The sequence below is a fragment of the Octodon degus genome, unplaced genomic scaffold, assembly GCF_000260255.1.
Source record: "Octodon degus isolate 3935 unplaced genomic scaffold, OctDeg1.0 scaffold00108, whole genome shotgun sequence".
NCBI classification, from domain to species: domain Eukaryota; kingdom Metazoa; phylum Chordata; class Mammalia; order Rodentia; family Octodontidae; genus Octodon; species Octodon degus.
In genome coordinates, this window is record NW_004524684.1 from 7492719 (window position 1) to 7498950 (window position 6232).

The window sequence follows — 6232 nt, forward strand, 5'->3', positions numbered from 1 at the left end:
CACACACACACACACACACACACACACACACTAAATAAATAAAATGTTAAAAAAAGAAATAAAATGCAATATAACCTACAGAAATAAAAATAGTCCATGAAAAAAATAAAGTTAATAAGCATATAAGCATTGATTACACCAGGCAAAACATGGAGACCTCTTTTCACATGAGGGCTCTGCCTCTGGCTGCCACGCTCGTGCTGTGACCTCCAGGCAGGGTGAGCTGCTAGCAGTGCCTCCACTGCCTTAGTGCTGGGAATGGATTTTCTCACCCATATTCCCCTCCGCAAGCTTCACAGGGGCTGTGTCCTTGTGTGCACAGCCACTGTGTGTGCCAGCTGTCACTCTGACTCTGAAGGATGAATTTTTTTTTTGCTGAGATATTAAAAGTAGACACTCTATGAGGCGGGGAAGTTTACAGCGCCAGCAGTGTGCGTGGCCAATGCCAAGACCACGGCATGATGCAGTCGTGACCCTCCTACTTATCCCTCGGCATACGGGGCTGTAGTTGGTCATGTTGCCAACCTCTATGACCAGACTAGGTGTGCACAGTAGGCAGCTGGGGAGTCTCAGCAGGGATGGCCTAGAACCTGAGCACGGGCCCAGCTGTACCTGGCCTGTACTATCGTTCCACTCTCCTTGTCCCATTTGGGACTTGATTTAAAATAGCGCTCCACGCTAAGTCCGTTGTGGTGGTCTTAGAAAATAGTGTAAATAGAGGAACCAAGGAAACAAACATTCTTTCATACATCTATAAACATCTGTGGTTAAGACTCCATCTGTCCCATTTTTAATTCTGTAATTCTATATAGCTTGTCCCTTTTTGGCTTCTCTCAGGTCTATTTCTTTCTTTAAGCTTGTATAAGTCTCTGGCCCTGATGAACCCATTTCTGGCTCTTGCGAACCCATTTCTGGCCCTAATGAGCCTCCATCCCCACACTTTACACCCGATGTTCCAGTACCTATGTATGCTTGTGCTGAATACTGATTCTAACCAATTCATTCCCCTCCCCTCTTGCACACTCTCTGGACGTGTCCTGCTGTCCACTTACCTAGTACCAGGTATCCTCATTGGCTCCAAATCTGGAGAAACAGCAGCAGAAATGAGGAAAAGATAGATACAAAAACAAGATCTGGGTCAGGTGGTGGCCCATTGCCTGATCGGCAAGTGACCTCCAGTAGGGGCGTTCATTTATACCTTTGCAAAGCTAGTATCACGTGACACAAGGTTGCCTAGTGACTAACAGCTGACACTGACCAGGCAGGCTGCTTTTCTCAGGACTGAGGTAGCTTGACTGCTTTAGGCACTTGGGCCTAGTCCTCCTCTCACACATTTGACCGATTTCCAGCATCAGTGGTTCCCAGCAATGACTCAGAGAAGTTAATCTATTCCAGCGGGAGGCAAACTTTCAATAACAGTCTGAAGGGCCAAACCAATCAGCACTGACTCACCCATGAAAGGAGTTTGAGGCAACACAGCCTCTTCAGACCTGGCTGCCGGAAGGAACCTGTGTGAGCAAGGGCAGATAGAGAGGAAGTCACAGCCATGGCCACGGCCACACTGGCCACCTGAGAGCTCTGAGCTCCTCCTGGGGAGCCATACATTAGAGCGGCGCTGAAGAGACTTGACAAAGTGACATGCCTGGAATGAAAAAGCATTCATCCTCCCTTAGATAAACAAATTAAAAATCAATTTTAATATGATTATTAGCATAAAAGGATGCCTTCATTTCTTTCTTTTTTTTTTTTTTTTTTTTTTTTTTTTTTTGGAACCAGGAATTGAACTCAGACGCTTGTGCTTGCCAGGGAAGCACTTATTCCACTAAGCAATCTCCCCGGCCCCTTCATTTCTTAACTTAGAAAATAAATGGAGTCTGCCTTTACTAAATGATTCTATGTGCCTTAAAATTAGGTTACAATCTCACTCAAACTAGTAGTTAAACATGTAAAAACTAGGATTTATGAAATATTTCTTAAAAGTCAGATTTGTTGCCAGATTAAATACATGAAATAGAGGAAAAAAATTCACAAAATTTAAACTATGAGAAGTAAAATAATCTCTATTTATAAATTAAAATGGGACAGTCCAGTTTGTAGATGTTGTTGCCTAATTCTTAACACCCTAAGGGGTTCCCAGGCCCCAGGTGAATTTCATTATACAATACAAAGAAAGACATTCCTCCACCTTTTTTCTTTTTACTATTCGGAGTTTGTTTTCTATTTTTATAGCTGAACACACACCCGTGCTGCTACTCACTTAGGTGAGTTTAATATATTACAGCCATAAAGTATTGCCAATGCTTGGAATTTGGTTCCTGAGAGAACATCTACACACTAAGCTTAAGACTTCGGGTACAGGGGCTGCTGCCGCCCCCAGGCCCCGCTCTCCTTGTCGCCTTCTGACAGCCTCTGGACTTGTTCTGTTGGCATCTCCCTCTCAGGCCCAAGAGCACCATCAACTTATACATCAAGAGCATGAAACTGTTCCAGTCATCAACTTTGGTTATGCTTGACCTTGCTTCTGTTTAGTGTGCTACTGCTCTTGAAGGCTGCCTTACCAATGAACAACTCCCAAAGCCAGAAAAAAGTGCCTGTCCTTAGGTTAACAAAATTCTTCCCAAGTCACTTTGTAGTAGAATTTGTGAGCCTGATTGGCTTGGCATTGAGCTCTCTGTGCACTACAGCTCACCGCCTTGCCTTGCTTTCCCTCTCAGTGTGGGTATCCTTCCACTTACCTTACTGGATCATTAAGTACTGAGATCATAGTGAGGAAAAAGCATAGTTCTCTGTCTTCCTGTGCCCAGGAAGACCCCAGAGCATGGTCCCAATGCTTGTGATGTTCATTTGACGCCTCTCTTGGTAGCTGAGTGTAATTTGAGAATCAGTGCTTTTTGTTGTTCTAATGATTTCTCTATGCCCCTCACAATATGATTACAGGATTCCCTATTGTGGAGCCTAGTATTTGTGAAAAGAGCCTGATCTAAATCCACCCAAGAACCATATGCTGTCTACGACATTCTGGTCCTACATGTGGAAATGCACTCTTCCCCCTCCATCCCTATCTTACAGCAAGGTGTTCTAACATTCTTTGTGACAGTTGTGCAAATGACCATGGCTGGGCGTCGTAAAACAAAGCACAGCATACACATACACTCACAGGAGCAGCAGAAACCTGGTGTCACACACAGGAAGAGAAACTCCTTATTTATCAAAGAGGAGTACAGGTACGGAATTAGCCCCTGAGAGGGGCTCTTAGTTTTGCAGAATGTTAAGAAAGCCTTGAATTAGTTTAACTTCCATTTACTAAAACAAGTACAAGAAGGTAAAATACACTCTTTCTCATCTAAACAGTGCTAGAGTAATGTATACCTGTACAGTTTGCTGCAAGGATTACGTCAGATAACAGTTCAGCCCGTCTCCTGAGGATCTCTATGACCCACTCTATTTGGACACTCACAGAAACAGTTGTGACCTATTATGGGTCCTTCTCGGATTCAACTGATGTGAAGCCAGAGAGAGCAGTGGAGAAGCAAAACCAGAATCAGGGAAATGAAAATGCTAATCTCATTCCAGTAACTGGCTTGAAGAAAACGTGAGGGCTGCTGTTCCATGGCTCTCAATCCTGGAAGCTAGCCCAGAAAACTCTCCCGGATGGTGTGCGTTAATTCTGAGAAAGGCCTCTGTAATAATTGATCATCTCCACGTTAGAACCACACACATGGAGCCAGAGGTCTATGGCAAACGTGCAATGTCGGAAAATGAACCCACAGACGTCACCGAAGGGAGAATTTCTGTGTACAGACGCACACGTTTGCTCCACGGGATTTCCAGCCAAAAACCAGCCCTCCAACCCTGCACCCCAGCTGGGGTCTCCAGTGCAGCTCTGTGCTGACACTCTCTGCCCAGAGTCATGCTGGGCACCCTAGACTGCTGTCACATCAGATCCCAATTGGCCTTCTGTGTGTCTTTTTTTTTTTTTTTTTAATTTTATTTATTTATTTATGTGTGTGTGTGTGGCCAGCTCAGCCCACCAGGGGGCGGGGCTGGCTGGCATGTGGTGCTGGGGGATTGAATCGCGGTCTCTGTGCTTTGCTAAGCTTGTTCTAAGTAGGTGCTTTAGACCACTGAGCCATCTCACCAGCTCCTCCTGTATGTCTTATAGTGGTCTCTAAACAGAGTTTCTCTTGGCTTGGTCCTTGGGTCTAATAATTTGCTAGAACCTTCCATAGAGCTCAAGAAAACATTGTTTATTAGTATCTGTTTATTAGAAAGAGTGTCATACAGGAAATAACAAACACAACAGATCCACAAAGCAAAGTTGGAGGTGGGTGGGAGAAGGGAGGGTCGTGGAACTTCCATTGGCTATTTGGCCCCCCAAACCTTGTAGTGTTTGGCCTCCCAGTCCGTAAGGAGCTTTCAGGGAGGTTCATCACACAAGAATGATAAATGATCAACTCGGCGTCTAGCCGCTCTTGGCTCCCTGGGTGGGTGGGACCGATGGGGCTGGAAGCTGAAAGTTATGAGCCTTGAATAATGATTGTGTTTAGGAGATTAGGCCCATTCTGCAGCTACCTAGATGCCTGCCCAGCTCATCTCATTAGAAGAGAAAACCCACCTGCCATCCAGGAAGTTCCTGGGGATTTAGGAGATTAGTGTGAAGAACCAGGCGCAAAGATGAGGGCAGAATTTCCACTATGCCACATCTACATACGCACTCCCATGCTGCTCTTGCTGTTAGAACAGGCCTAATGTTGCATGCATGCTGGAACCTCACCTTGAATTAAGAAGAACAAGAATTTGAATTCATCAGTGGGTAGGCAAAGAGTGAGGACATGTCTTCCCGCGGCTATGCTGGTAGGTATGGATGACTGTACCTTCCCACACGACTGCGGTATTTCTCACCATCTGTAACCTTGACAATCCTTCCACTCGGTGTGGGGCTCTGGCCCTGCATGGAAGATCGAGAGAGGGAAGGCCACTGAGCACCGCCTCCAGAGCAGAGTGGCGGGGAGTGACGTCTCTTCATAGTGTAGTCAGCTCAGGAAAGGTTCAGCTTCTACCAGGCTTCATTCAGTGAAGCCATCACTGTGCTGCGAGGAAGCTCAGAGAAACCCAGGTGGAAAAAATCACACAGAGGTACCTGCAGAGAGAGGCGCTGAGCCTAGAAGAGAGCCAGTGTGAGTGGCTTGCAGAGATTTTTGCTTCCTCTGGACCTTGCACTTGAGATCTCAAATTCGGGAGAGCACAGCTCAGCCATCCCTCCCTATCCTGTCTGAATTCCTGGTCTGTAGGGCCCGTGAGTGCAGTACGTGGGTATAAGATGTTATCCAGTAAGTTCTAGCAACAACTGTGTAAGCACAAAAATACTTTATATAAAAACAATGTGTGTCGAGTCTGAAGAATTGCTAGGTAGCCATTGTTAAAAAACCAAGGCGCAGGGGGCCGGGGAGATAGCTCAGTGGACAAAAGTGCCTGCTTAGGCAGAGTACAGCAGCCATGTTTCGATACCCAGCTTGCCTTGCCTGCCCCACCCCTGGGGCATGCTGAGATGGTGATTGAGACTGGGTGTGGTCATGCTTGCCTGTTATCCCAGCACTTGGGAGGCTTAAAGCAGGAGAATCACTATGAGTCTGATCTACATAGTAAGACCCTCTACACACTGTCCTAAATTAAAAAAAAAAAAAAAGAAAAGAAAAGAAAAGAGAAGAAAAAGAAAAACAGGGAGGAGGAGAAGGTCACCATTCATATAGTAAGTAGAGGATGGTTGGATTCATTTATGACTTTGACAAAAGCAGTTTTGGAAGACTGAAGTTGTTCTAAACTGAAGGACATGGGTTAGAGAGAAGATAAGACATATTAGGGACAGTGAATCTGGATACTTTATAGGAGGGGCAAAAGGGGTCTGCAGGTGGGGCATAAAGTGAAGACTGGGAGAGCCTTGCCTACTTCCCATGATGGAGGTGTAACATCATGCCGGTACTTGAAGGGTTTTATAATGAGGGTCTGGTAGATTCAGTGGAAAGGGAAAGGTTAAAATTCTCTTTGCACGCTTCTGGGAAGAGAATTAGTCACCAGGACCTTGTGAGCAGAAGGGTGGAAGGTCCAGCGCAGAAACGAAAGGGGACACAGACATCTCCTGCACCACTAGAATGCCTTTGCATGCATTTTTTTTATTTCACAGAGAAAAATAAAACAATAAAAATATACATATTTTCAAAACAAGATGATGCAA